The sequence below is a fragment of the Sorex fumeus genome, unplaced genomic scaffold (genome assembly GCF_029834395.1).
Source record: "Sorex fumeus unplaced genomic scaffold, SorFum_2.1 ptg000086l, whole genome shotgun sequence".
Taxonomy (NCBI): domain Eukaryota; kingdom Metazoa; phylum Chordata; class Mammalia; order Eulipotyphla; family Soricidae; genus Sorex; species Sorex fumeus.
The window spans coordinates 22,700,296-22,715,804 of record NW_026606143.1 but is presented as its reverse complement, the minus strand read 5'-3'; the positions used below and the strand labels follow the sequence as shown (position 1 = coordinate 22,715,804).

Sequence of the window (15,509 nt, the reverse complement as noted above, 5' to 3'; positions counted from 1 at the left end):
AGTAAAGGACAAAATAAATTCTTATAGGACATGTTGGAGAGATAGTAGGGTGCTTGTCTTGTACAGAGCTGACCCAGGTTTGATCCCCAGAACCCCATATGGTCCCCCAAGCCCTGCCAAGAGTGATCCCTGAGCTCAGAGCCAGATGGAAGCTTAGAGCAGTACGAGGTAAAACTAAAAAATAAATAGACAAATAAATTCTAACATGGAGTCTTTGTGAATCCCCATATAAAATGTGGCATGTATGCAGAGTAGAATACATCCCAGAGAAAGGGAAAAGCCCAAAGAAACTAGACAAGAAAATTGTAGAAATAATGACCTATGACTTATTAATTATTATCCTCTTCTCTTGTTTTATCCACCCTCAATGCATATTAGCCAGGTGGCTCAGGGAACTACTTCTCTAATGTTTGTATTAATATGTTATTAATTTAAATAGCATTAATTATTCATTATTTATTAATTATAACATTGATTACTTTATTGTGGTTATCATCACATTTTCCCCTTCTGAGACTTACACTTCCACAAGTGTAGGATCTGGGTCTTTTTATTTTGTATACCCTATACTTAAGGCAAGCACTCAATAAACACATATTATAAGATCTAATAGATTAATGTGGAAAAAGTGTGTTGAGAAATGAAAATTAGGTGACATAAATCCAGAAGTCTCTGAATACTAAGATTAACCTTATTATGACAAAAAGAAAATGCACTAATAACAACTTCTGTTCATATATCAGAAACTTTAGATGAGGTATTGTGTTTGATTCACACACTACCCAGTTAAGTAGGCATTACCATCTCCATCTTATAGGGTATGAAACCAAGGTTAGGGAAGTTAAATATGGTAACTTCCAAAGTCACTGAAGACACTAATTTTCACATCTAGGACAATATGAAAACACAGCTAGGATGTATGTGGCAGGCACTGCCCGAGAGGCTCACATAAACTGACCACATGAAAAAGCAGATCCTCATACTCCCTAAGCTTCTGTTCTGGTTTATTGAGACTGCCTTTAAACAAAAGTATATTAATCCATGATGATAAATGGCCTAAGGAAGGGTAAAACAGAGGTGATGCAAATGAATCCACCTTACCAAGCATAAAGATTATCAAGATATTCTCAATATAGCACTCCAGTATTAAGTTACTCAGGGGATGGAAATGATCAAACATGAGTTTTAGAAGGATAACTAGTGTTAATGCAGAGGATATTAGACTGTAGTATTGACTGAGAATGAATCAATGATCATCTAAAACAAGAGTTTGAAAGGTGAATAAGTAAAAGCAATAGTCGTAAGAGAAACCACTACTGTCCTATAAATTGACTAGATATAAAAATATAGAGGAAGATGGATGTGATAGTGATAATGGTGATATGATGGAATTGATAATAACAGCAATGATGATTTGTTTTGAATCTTTACTCTCATGTATTCATGATTACACAGTTCCTTTGACAGAAAGCTAAATTTTCATTACAATAAGACAACTTTTGGAAGTGTGGGACTCTTACCATGAGGTATCCACGACAATTTGGGGTGGTATTTAAGATAATTTTAATTGCATTGGAAGAGACATTGAATAATATAACTATCACATAAGAAAAATGCTATTTCCATTTTAAAACTCTTTCAATCCCTCTAATTATGTCAAGACGAAATTCTCAATTTGAGCTATTTGAGCTATTTTGACTTAACACCTCTCTAACATTTGCTAATCTCCTTTTTTAAACAAAGAATGAGCAGGCCTTATGTTCAGAGCCTTCAGCAGCCAGCAGTATCTAGCTGAAATTTAAAAGTTTTATTTTCATTGTATTTATTTTTACAGTTACCCTCTATTTATGGTCAATTATATTAATTTACCTTTTATGGTATGATAGATCCTTCACTTGCATGATACCTTTATTTAAGTTTAAAAAGGAAAGGAAACACAAGGAAACATTTTTTCAGTAAATAATATAGTAGGTAGCAATAATGTTGAAGGTGACAGAAGACTGGAATTTGACAATAATACAATAAGTTACAAAAGCCACATGGAATTGGGTGAAAACTCGGGTATTGAGCTATCTTTGCTGAAAAGATTGTGAGGTTACTTAGGAATTTCTCAAAAATGAAGTCCCTGGATGAGTTAATAAGTCATAGCCTATGATAAATGTTGCATTATACACATTGAATCTTAGAAACCAACCAGCAACATGTCCTCAAGAAGCCTAGAACACTGGTATATTTAAGACTTTCAATCCGATCTTAGACGTGGCCTAGACTTACAGGTTCAGAAGTTGGGTTAGTTTTGTATTCCTGCATCATAAATTCTATTTAGTAACTTAAAAAAACACAAATTTATTACCTAACAGTTCTGAACATCAGGATTCCAGGTAAACTTCTCTATTGAGGTATTAGCAAGCCCAAATCTAAGCTGAGATCTTTCCTGGAAGCTCTTGAGTAAAATCTACTTCAAACATCATTTGTCTCGTTGGCAGAATGCTGTACAATTCATTGAGGTTACAGGATTGAGGTCCCCATTTTTCTTGCTGGCTATTGGCCCAGATACTGCACTCAGGAACCAAAGGTCACTTTCAGGTCCTTGCCCTCTGGCTACCTCCATCTCATATTCGACAACAGGGAAATTTCCTCACTTTGAATCTCTCTGATTTAATTATTGCTACCAACCAGAGAAAACTCTGCTTTTAAAAGACCAACATGATTAGATTAAAGTCACCCAGATAATCTATCTAAAGCCTAGTCATTAATAAACTTGATCATATATATGAAACTCCTTTTGTCATATAAGTAAGCATGATCATGGCCATAGCATGAGAAGAGAGGGCAAAGAAAAGGGGAGTTATTTTATGATACTGCTTGCCATAGAATTTGTCCACATAAAATGCATACATATCATTTATTTATGTAGTTAAAATCTACTGAGTATCTATTATCCTACCAGGCCATTTGGTATTCCTTTATGTATTTAACCACAGAATATTATTTTCATATCCCATAAGGAACATAGCATTTCAACACTGTAATCCACCCTTTGTACCACTCAAATTCACTTGTGCTCACATTAAGTTTATTCTGCCCTGGTATTGATTATACAAGATTCTGGTCAGTCATTTCTTTTTAAAAATTAAAAAAAGAAGTTTTCTTCTATATTCCCCAGGTGAATGCAATCTTTCTATGTCTGTCCCTCTCTTTCTGACTCATTTCACTTAGCATGATACTTTCCATGTAGTACTACTTGTATGTAAATTTCATGACTTCATCTTCTCTAACAGCTGCATAGCACTCCATTGTGTAGCTGTACCAAAGTTTCTTTAACCAGTCATCTGTTCTCGGGTACTCGGGTTTTTTCCAGATTTTGGCTATTGTGAATAGTACAGCAAGTCTACAACTGTACCTCATGGTGTTTCACTAATAAAAATTAAAAAAATTAAAAATAGAAGTTTTCAGTAGAGTGATAAAACTGCTAGAGTTGAACTTGAAACCAGAAACACTAGTTATCATTTCTCTCCTCTACAAACTATTCCTGATTCTCATCACATTTGTGTTGGTCTAGGTTCTTGGCCATGGAGAAATCTGAGGACATGTTTGCTTGGTCCTGTTCAGGCCATTGTTGAGGCAGTTGCTTGTTCAAAGCTATCATTAGGTATAGTTCCACCAAAAACTAACTCAGCGAGTCTCCCGAATTCCTGAAGTATCCCGTTTCCATTATAAAGCAACAACCCTGACTGCTCATGCTTATTGGTATTAATCTCTCATGGGCATATAGTAAACACTCTATACCTGATTATCTGTTGGCATGATAAATTTGAAGTGGCCAGTCAATAATTTTAGTCCTAGCTTTTGTGTTTATTTTTTGCCCCCTGGTGAATCCATCACTTTCCAGAGAGGATTTCTAGTTCGATCCAACTTAAATTTGGAAGAATTGGAAGTGGGTCCATAGGAGCAATAATGAGAAAGTTAGGCCATATTTTGGTTACCAACTATGCATATTCTGCTTATGGAGAATATAAAACCATACATAATAGCTGTTGTTTCACATTATTTCTTTTGTTTGAACTTTTTCAAGCTTATCAGCATTATACCTCAATGGCCCTTTAGCCAATTCAACATAAAAATATATCAGGTAACGAGGTTTACTGTAGAACTGTGGGATCACGTAGACCCACATAGATTACGTACCTCTCAATTTTACCAGATGATCTTTTCAACATTGATCTGAGGCTATACTGTGTTACATTTTATTATGATAAGTCAGGTACTCTTTGAAACTTTGGATATTAATATTGGAAGTACCATTGGAAACATAAAAGACAAGCCCTTACTAGAAATATGAACCAACCCCAATAAGAATGGATTTCTCTTGAAACCTTCCCCTTAAATGAAAGGGATTGCAGTCAGATAAATAATGCCCCCAAATTGATCAGATACTATTCCAAACATTGGAAACTATAACCATTATATTATTTGGGAAAAGTCTTTGTAGATATGAGTAAGAATATTGATCTAGGGAGCTTATCCTAAATTATCACAATAGGCTTTAAATGCAATCATAAGTGATAAGAGAAAGGAAAAAGAATATTTGACAGAGTTAAATCCCATGTGAGTCTGGAGGCAGATTAGAATGATGTGACTACAAATCAACGAATGTCAGCAATTGCAAGAAACTCTAAGACAGGAACGACATTTTCCCAAGAGAGCATAATCGTGCCAATATCTTAAATTTGACTCAATGATTCCAAACTTCTGTCCTCCAGAACTGTGATAGATAGATTTCTGGTTTTGGTATTTCTTGGTTTAAATTATGACATTTTGTGCCACACTCAGTGGTGCTCAGGGCTAACTACTGAGTAAATGCTCAGGGATGACTACTGACAGTGCTAAGAGGACTATATAGGGTGTCGAGGATTGAACTAGGGTCAGTCACCTTACCCACTGTATTACCTTTCTGGGTCCCATTTCTATTGTTTTAGGCCATCATGTTTATGGTTTAGCACAGCAGTAGGGCGTTTGCCTTGCATGCAGCCAGCCTGGCCAAGCTGGGTTCATTCCTCCGACCCTCTCAGAGAGCCCGGCAAGCTACCAAGAGTATCTCACCTGCATGGCAAAGCCTGGCAAGCTACCCATGACATATCCAATATGCCAGACACAGTAACAACAAGTCACAAAATGAAGATGTTACTGGGCCCGCTTGAGCAAATCGATGAATAACAGGACAGTGACATGTTTGTGGTAATTGGTTACAGTAGTCATGAGACTCTAATATAGTCCAGTAAAATTTATGTGGGCCAGAGAGATAGTAAAACAGGGAAGGTGATTGCCTTACAAGCAGCTGACCCGGCTTTAATTCCTGTGTCCCAATACGGCCTCCCGAGTCCCACCAGGAGTGATCAGTGAACACAGAGCCAGGTGTAAGCCCTGAGCACTACGGGTGTGACTTCTCCAAAACAAACTTGTCACCAAGTAAGTAGTTGTTCTTCACCCAGGACTGAACCACAGTGAGTATTTGTCATAAACCCCTGTCGCCAATAGAAGCATCATTAGATGGATCAGCTTCAATGTGATGCTTTCATGCTGCGGCACACATGTATCACCTTTATCCCTGCCACCACAGTGCCCATCATTCAGGAGGCCATTAAGTCACTGAAAATCTAATGAGGGAGTTGAATACAGAGACTGGCTGATAGCCTCTGGAAAATCATCCTGTTCACCTGATAGAAGAGTGGGTTTTTATCAATGAACAGTATCTGATAGCTTTTGATGTATAAGTCAAAGACTCACAGTCTTCATGTATGCCCACTTCCACAGGCACATTCACATGCCCTTTCACCTGACCCTCTTGATTTCTGCTCTCACATCTCACCAACCAGTCAAGCCATTTTCCACTTCCAGGGACATTTCTTATTGTTTTAGCTGAGAATTAATATCCCCCCCACCCCCACATGCACATGTTTACAAGCAGGTGTTGTGCTTAAAAATCTGAAATGACTTCACTATGATGTCTTTCATTTGATGCCGTACCTCAGTAGGGCTCGGTGAGGTAGCTGTTTTCTTCAGCTCATCCTAGCATATTGAGCCCCAGATGCATCAGAAGAAAAATTTTCTGTCTTCATCAGTTTATAATAAGTAATATTCTAAGAGGTCATTGGTGAAGTACAGAGAGAAATGTCAACACAGAGGTTGGTGACAAACTACCATTATGTAGCTTACAGTTTCTTATTTTTTCATTTTTTAATAATTATATTTATTAAATCACAGTGAGAGCAGATACAAGACTTTCGGGTCTAAGTCTCGGTCATACAATGAAACACCCGTACCTTCACCAGTGCCCATTCTCCACCACCAAATACCCCAGTATACCCCCATCCCACATCCTCCACCTACCTGTGGGGCAGATGATTTCCACATTCTCTCACTCTACTTTGATCACATTCAATATTTCGACACCAGACCCACCATTATTATTTGAGATTTTACCCCAACACTCAGATCTGCTGAAAAGGCAACAGTAGACAATTTGTGTTCTATTGCTGGTTATGAATAACATATGATGTCGCGTGGCTGCAGTAGGGCCATGTGATTTTGAAATTCCAAAACTTTAACACTTAAATCTGGAGGGATTTCTGCCAAAAGTCCCTGGGTTTCGAGATTTGTTTCTGAGTCTCTGGGATCATGGCCATTGAGTAGCTTGATCAGGAGCCAGAGAGGCCATTCGTGGGCGATGACTTGGGGTCTCGTTGGGGTGGGGAGGACAGGCCCGGCTCCACCCCCATCCCGTGAGGACCAGCAAGTTTCGTTACTGCGGGCCCAAGCCGTATTGTCGAATGGCCTCTGGAGGATGACGGCCACTGAGCCGCCAAGGGGGAGCAGGCGGAGGGACAACACCCTTTCCCCCCTGGGGTGGCCCAGTGACAGTAACCTATTGCGGGGTCCAGACGCATTTCTGCCAATAGCGGCTGGGTTTCAAGATTTGTTTCTGAGTCTCTGGGATCAAGGCTGTTAAGCAGCTTGATGAGGAGCCAGAGAGGCCATTTGTGGGCAATGACTTGGGGTCTCATTGGGGTGGGGAGAACAGGCCCAGATTTCCCCCCCCCCCCATCTCGTGAGGCCCAACAAGTTTTGTCACTGCAGGCCCAAGCCTTATTGTCCAATGGCCTCTGGAGGATGACGGCCACTGAGCCGCCAAGGGGGAGCAGGTGGAGTGACAACACCCTTTCCTCCCTGGGATGGCCCGGTGACAGTAACCTACTGCGTGTTCCGGACACATTTCTGCCAAAAGACACTGGGTTTCAGGATTTGTTTCTGAGTCTCTGGAATCATGGCCGTTAAGCAGCTTGATCAGGAGCCAGAGAGGCCGTTCATGGGCGATGACTTAGGGTCTCGTTGGGGTGGGGAGGACAGGACCGGCTTCACCCCCATCCCATGAGGCCCTGCATGTCTCATCACTGGGAGCCCAAACCTGACTGTCCAGTGGCCTCTGAAGGATGGCGGCCACTGGGCCACTGGGGGGAACAGGCCAAGACACAAAACCTATTCCCACCTGGGTTGTTCCCAGCACCGGTAACATACTGTAGGGACCAGACGCATTTCTGCCAAAAGTCGCTGGGTTTCGAGATTTGTTTCTGAGTCTCTGGAATCATGGCCGTTAAGCAGCTTGATCAGGAGCCAGAGAGGCCGTTCATGGGCGATGACTTAGGGTCTCGTTGGGGTGGGGAGGACAGGACCGGCTTCACCCCCATCCCATGAGGCCCTGCATGTCTCATCACTGGGAGCCCAAACCTGACTGTCCAGTGGCCTCTGAAGGATGGCGGCCACTGGCCCCTGGGGGGAACAGGCCAAGACACAAAACCTATTCCCACCTGGGTTGTTCCCAGCACCGGTAACATACTGTAAGGACCAGACGCATTTCTGCCAAAAGCCGCTGGGTTTCGAGATTTGTTTCTGAGTCTCTGGGATCATGGCCATTAAGCAGTTCAATCAGGAACCAGAGAGGCCATGCCTCCAATTATATAGCTGAGCCGGAGGTGGTTTGTGGGTGTGTTTTCCACATACCTAACTTTTGGCCATTTACTTTCTTGGTAAACTTTGCCCCAAGTTTTTGGGGTCTGGCCAAAGGCACAGCAGCAATTTTGGAGTATCTGGAAGTCTGAAGGTGTCATCAGGCTGCTAATGCACTCACCTCACAGGTACACATTGACCTGCTGGCAGTGCTCAGAGGACCATATGTGATTCTGGGAATATACCCCCGCTTGCAGTTTCTTTAAAGTCATTATGTACTAGAGAATTTTCCAGCTTGCAGGTATATGTTTATTCATTTCCTTATGTTTTGGGGCCACACCTGGCAGTGCTCAGGTCTTACTCCTGGATCTGTGCTAAGATGTCACTACTGGTAGTGCTCAAGGTACCAGATGAGCTACTGGGGATGGAACTTAGGTTGGCTACATACAATGGAAACACCTATCCCCTCTACCCCATACTAACTTTGCAATCAGGTGCATTTATTTGAATATTCTTACTTCACTAGGACTTTTGATGACACCCTTACTATTCTGCCAAAGTATTTAGAGCAACATTAACTGTTTCTCCTAAACTATTGTTTCTAAACTACAAAAAAATATCAAAACTGTGTTTCAAGAGTAGATCCAGTATTCTTGCAAGGATGTTAAGCTTGAATCCAGAGAGGCAATGTACTAAAATCTCTACACTATTGAGTTTAGTTACCCACATTCCAGTTCATAACCCACAAAACACTTTCCTATGCATATTTTCCCCTTTCCTGTTGGTTCATATAGTCCAGAATAGTAGGAACAAAAATCTGCAGCTTGACCACAACACCCAAAAGGAGAGAGAGAACACAGGGGATTGCCCTGCCACAGAGACAGGAGGGATGGGGGGATGGGGGTGGGGGGATATTATCCATGGTGGTGGAAAATGGGCACTGGTGGAGGGATGGGTATCTGATCATTGTATAATCGAAACTCAAGCACAAAAAATTGTAAATCTACAATTGTAAAAAAATAAAATAAAGGGAAAAAATTTTAAAAAAAGATAGAAATCAAATAGTGCCATCAGAATAGTCCAGAATGCATAATTGATTTGTGCAGTTAGTCACTTTACCAAAGATGATAGAGTTTAAGGACATAGTTTAAAGGGCCCCAGTGCATGCCTGCCATGAATTGGGCCCCGATAATTATTGTTCTTATTAATGCACGGTCCATTTCCTGAATGCTGCTCTGGTTCTCAGAATCCCTGGTTTATCCCTTTCCCATCAAGTAAATACAAATAAATTCTAGAAGATTGCAGAGATGGCGGGGGGGGGGGGGAGGGTGGGTCATAAAAATGGCAAACAAGCTTATGAAAAGATTCCCACTATCGTGTTATTAGAAAACTAAGTTGCAAAATAAATAATGAAAAATTAAAAAAAAACAAAACAAAATCTGCAGTTTGGGCCATGCAGAGCTCCATATTTTTAATAAAAAAGAAAAGGAAAAATGGTAATTATGAAGGATTTTAATACTATTTACTAATTGGTAATTTTGGGAATAGTAATGCTGTGGTCAAAGCTATGAAGTTAAGAGGGAGCATATCCGTTACTTCAGAATACTGCTTTCAAAGGTTTTGTTTGCTTGTGTTCTGGGGGGCCCAGCAGACCTCAGTGCTTTATTCTGGCTCTATGCTTAGGGATCATTCCTGGCAGTGCTCAGAGGACCATATGTGATTCTGGGAATATAATCCAGGTTGTCTGCATGCATGGCTGTTGTCCTACCTCCTGTACTATCTCTCCATCCCGTTTTCTTCTATTATTTCCCTAACAGGACCTGCCTTCACTATAGTAGATTTGTTGGAACTGTGTTTTCACACTCTTTTGTAATTACCATTTTTGTTTCTTCTTCTTTTTTTAAAAAATACAGAACGCTTCACAAATTTGTGTATCATTCTTGTGAAGGGCCATGCTAATCTTCCCTCTATAATTACTTTTTTTCTAACCAGATCTTGGTAGTGTTCCTCACACATTAATCCCTGTGAGTCTGAGATATAAGAATATCCTTAAGATCTGACAATATGCATCCTGACTTTTGTAGCATACCTTGACTTTATAATTGACTGGCCTCATCTTGCAATTTTCTTTCTCCAAGGGTTTTACATACATTTTACAGCCAGTCAGACCCACGATCCTTTTTTTAACCTTCCCCCATCATAAATCTAGAGTATCAGGGTAAGCTCACATGGATTCATTCACATGTTCAAGACTTATAATCAGTATAGTACCATGGGCCAAGAATCATGTACACTTACTCTCTGACCACCACCAATGAATTTGCTACTGTTTAGACAAGTGTTCTAATTCTGGCAATCTGTGCTGAGGTCCTACTTCCTAGGACTGCTTCTCAGCACATCTTGGTTTGGGATTTCCAAAAAACACATGATAAGACAATGATTTAAAAGAAGGCCATTGACAAGATTCCTAGAAAACACTTGCAGGAGACTAGCAATCAATGTGAGGTGGGAAAGGAAAAGTGATGAGCAAGGACAGTACCTGTATCACAAATCATAATGCCTAAAAGGAATGATGAATGGACGGAGGGAGGGAGGGAGGGAGGGAAGAAGGGAGGGAGAGAGAGAGAGAAAGAGACAGAGAGAGAGAAGGGGAAACATGAACAAATGTGTCTGCCATAGAGGCAGAGGCAGGCTGGGGGAATGGGGGTACTGATAGGAGGGAAAATGTGCACTGGTGAAGAGATGGGTGTTGGAAATTTCTACAACTGAAACCCAAACATGAACAAATTTGTAACTGTGTATCTCACAGTGATTCAATTTAAATAATAATAATAATAATAATAATAATAATAATGAAGTTAGCACTGTCCTCCCATTGTTCATCGATTTACTTGAGCGGGCACCAGTAACATCTCACAACAAATTGTGAGACTTCTCTGCAAGCATATCTTAGGTCTGTAAAAATGGTGCACATAAACAACTTGACCTCACAGCTCAAGTCCTTAGAAAAGGATCAACAGAAAGAACCTAAATCAGGCAGAAGGAAAGAGATCATAAAACTTACAGCAGAAATCAATGACATGGAAACCAAAGAAACAATCTGAAAGATCAATGAAACCAAGAGCTGGTTCTTCGAGAGAATAAACAAGATAGATAAACCACTCGCAACACTCACAAAGAAACACAGAGAGAGAACCCTAATAAACCGAATCAGAAATGAGAAGGGGGATATCACAACAGAAACCAAAGAAATCCAAAAGATCATCAGAGACTACTTTGAAAGTCTGTATGCCACGAAACAAGAGAACCTAGAAGAAATGGACAAATTCCTGGACTCCTATAATCTCCCAAAGCTGAATCAAGAAGACCTGGAGTATCTGAATAGACCTATTAACATCAACGAAATAGAAACTGCAATCAAAAGCCTTCCCCAAAACAAAAGCCTGGGCCCAGATGGATTCACTAGCGAATTTTTCCAAACATTTAAAGAGGACCTGCTGCCAGTCCTTCTCAAGCTCTTTCAGGAAATTGAAAAAACAGAAACTATCCCAAACAGTTTCTATGAAGCCCATATCTCTCTAATACCAAAAGGAAACAAAGATACCACGAGAAAAGAAAACTACAGGCCGATATCCCTGATGAACACGGATGCGAAGATTCTCAACAAAATACTAGCAAATAGAATTCAACTACTCATCAAAAAGATCATACACCATGACCAAGTAGGATTCATCCCGGGGATGCAAGGCTGGTTTAACACTAGGAAATCAATCAACATAATCCACCACATCAACAAAAGAAAAGATAAAAATCATATGATCATATCAATAGATGCAGAGAAAGCATTTGACAAGATCCAGCACCCATTTATGATGAAAACCCTAGCCAAAATGGGGATAGAGGGGACTTTTCTCAATATAGTTAAAGCCATCTACCACAAGCCTACAGCAAGCATCGTCCTCAATGGTGAAAAACTGAGAGCCTTCCATCTAAGATCAGGGATGAGACAAGGATGCCCACTCTCTCCACTGCTGTTCAATATAGTATTGGAAGTACTTGCAATAGCGATTAGGCAAGAAAAGGATATTAGGGGCATCCAGGTAGGAAAGGAAGAAATCAAGCTCTCACTATTCGCAGATGATATGATACTATACTTAGAAAACCCTAAAACCTCTATCAAGAAACTTCTAGAAACAATAGGCTTGTATAGTAAAGTGGCAGGTTATAAAATCAATGCCCAAAAGTCCATGGCTTTCCTATATGCAAATAGTGAAAGAGAAGAAAAAGACATGAAGAAAACAATCCCATTCACAATTTTGCCCCAGAAAATCAAGTACCTAGGAATCACCTTAACTAAGGAAGAAAAGGACCTGTACAAAGAAAACTACAAAACTCTACTTCAGGAAATAAAAGAGGATACAGGGAAATGGAAAAATATCCCCTGTTCATGGATCGGGAGAATTAACTTTGTCAAAATGGCAATACTTCCCAAAGCACTGTATAAATTCAACGCAATCCCTGTTAGGATACCCATGACATTCTTCAAAGAATTGGAGTAAACACTCCTGAAATTCATATGGAACAATAAGCCCCCACGAATAGCTAAAGCAATCCTTGGGAAAAAGAGAATGGGAGATATCAACCTCCCTAACTTCAAACTCTGCTACAAGGCAGTAATAATTAAAACAGCATAGTACTGGAACAAAGGCAGAGCTGTAGACTCATGGAACAGGGTTGAATATACTGACGCCCCCCCCCCAAGTATACAAGCATCTAATCTTCGATAAGGGGGCAAGAAAAGTGAAGTGGAGCAGGGAACGCCTCTTTAACAAATTATGCTGGCAAAACTGGACGGCTATATGCAAAGAAATGGGCTCAGATCTCTGCCTAACTCCATGTACAAAAGTAAGATCTAAGTGGATTAAAGACTTCAACATCAGACCGGAATCTATAAGATACATTGAGGAAAATGTTGGCAAAACCCTTCATGACATAGAAGCTAATAGTGTCTTCAAAGATGTCACACCGCTGGCCAAGCAAGTGAAAACAGAGATAGATAAATGGGACTATCTTAAACTAAGAAGCTTCTGCACCTCAAAAGAAACAGTGACCAAAATACAAAGACAGTCAACTGAATGGGAAAGGATATTCGCCAACTACACATCTGATAAGGGGTTAATTTCAAGGATATACAAAATACTGGTTCAATTCCACAAAGAGAAAACATTCAACCCCATCAAAAAATGGGGAGATGAAATGAATAGAAACTTTGACAAAGAAGAAATCCGAATGGCTAAAAGACACGTGAGAAAATTTTCCACATCATTAATCATCAGGGAGATGCAGATCAAAACCACAATGAGGTATCACCTCACACCACAGAGACTGGCCCATATCCACAAGAACAAAAGCAACCGGTGCTGGCGCGGATGTGGTGAGAAAGGGACACTCCTTCACTGTTGGTGGGAATGCCGACTGGTTCAGCCCTTCTGGAAAACAGTATGGATGATTCTCAAAAAACTAGAAATTGAGCTCCCATTTGACCCAGCAATACCACTCCTGGGAATATATCCCAGAGAGGCAAAAAAGTATAGCCAAAGTGACATCTGCAATTGTCTGTTTATTGCAGCACTCTTTACAATAGCCAGAATCTGGAAAAAACCTGAGTGCCCGAGAACAGATGACTGGTTGAAGAAACTCTGGCACATTTACACAATGGAGTACTATGTAGCTGTTAGAAAAGACGAAGTCATGAAGTTTACATACAAGTGGTACTACATGGAAAGTATCATGTTAAGCGAAATGACTCAGAAAGAAAGGGATAGACATAGAAAGATTGCATTCATCTGGGGAACATAAAGTAACAAAATAGGAAACTAACACCCAAGTATGGCAGAGATTAGTGCCAGGAATTTTACTCAATGACCCGGAGGACAACCACACATGTTAGGGGAAGGGGGAGCTCAGAAAGAGAAGGGAACACCAAATAAAGGGTGTTGGGAGGATCCGCCCACGATGGGAGAGCATGCTGAGGGTAGACTGTCGACCAAGCATGATTGCCACTCAATGCCTCTTTTGCCAACCATGGCACTCAAAAGGAGAGAGAGGGAAATGCCCTGCCACAGAGGCAGGGTGGGATAGGGGCTGGGGGGGAGGGGATGCTGGGATCCGTGGTGGTGGGAAATGCGCACTGGTGGAGGGATGGGTGTTTGATCATTGTATAATCGAAACCCAAGCACAAAAATGTGTAAGTCTACAACTGTACCTCATGGTGAATCACTATTAAATAATAAATAAATATAAAAATAAATAAATAAATAAATAAAAGTGGAAAAAAATTGTGAGACTTGCTGTTACTGTTTTTGGCATATCTAAAACACCATGGGGAGCTTGCCAGCCTTTGCCTTGCAGGCGAGATACTCTCGGTAGCTTGCCGGGCTCTCCAAGGGGGAGGAGGAATCGAACCCGGTTCAGCCATGCGCAAGGTAAATTCCTTACCCGCTGGGCTGGAACGATAACACAGCAATAGGGTGTTTGCCTTGCTTGTGACCAGCCAGGCTGACAACAGTAAGAACAAGTCTCACAATGGAGACATTACTGGGCCAGCTCAAGCAAAATCAATGAACAACGGGAGTACAGTGCAATGCAGTGCAATGATAAAGGTATATGAATAATTATGCCTCTCAGAGAGCCTGGCAAGCTACTGAGAGTACCCCGCCCGCATGGCACAGCCTGGCAAGCTACCAGTGGCTTATCCAATATGCCAAAAACAGTAAAAATAATGGGTCTCATTCCCCTGACCCAAGAGCCTCCAATATGGCAGCATTAGGAAAGACGAGTAAGGAGAGGCTGCTAAAAATCTTAGGAATGGGAAGAATGGAGAAGTTAATGGTTCCTGCTCCAGTAGATCGATGAACAACAGGATGACAGTAATACAGTGATATGAATCATTTGGTAACTCCTGTGAACTGAACCTGAGCAAGATCTCTGAAGACTTTCCAAAATGTGTCTAAAATTCAATGCCCTGAGAGCCAAAGAATCTGCAGTGTTATTATTCCTACCACTCTTGGCCAAGCATTTTTAGGAACCCATACTTTAATAAATTCTTCAAAATAAATAAGTGAATATGTTATAAGTCGAATACTTATAACAAACAAACAGCACCCGGCCCAGACAAGGTCAGACCTGAACACCTGAAGAACCTGCCGTCAGTACTCATCAATACACTGGCTCGGCTCTTCACTCGCTACTTGTCTGAATGCAAGGTTCCGTCCCAATGGAAAACCAGCAGGACCGTACGACATTGGCAACTATCGCCCGATCTGCCTATTGTCTGTCATCTACAAGTTGTTCACTCGAGTCATCCTAAATAGGATTGGCAGAACACTAGATGAAGGACAACCATGCGAGCAAGCCGGGTTCCTCAAAGGATTCAGCACGATCGACCATATCCACATGATAACCAAGCTCATTGAGGTTTCTCGGGAGTTCAAGATGCCGCTCTA

The 15,509-nt window shown here is 40.9% G+C and overlaps 1 non-coding gene across 1 annotated transcript; it reads right to left on the bottom strand.

Annotated features, from left to right (window-relative positions):
- Positions 1 to 9,907: 9,907 nt before the first annotated feature.
- Positions 9,908 to 10,012, bottom strand: LOC130039507 (U6 spliceosomal RNA). The gene has a single exon (XR_008794922.1). It is a non-coding gene; the product is annotated as a U6 spliceosomal RNA (small nuclear RNA).
- Between the last annotated feature and the right edge of the window lie 5,497 nt (positions 10,013 to 15,509).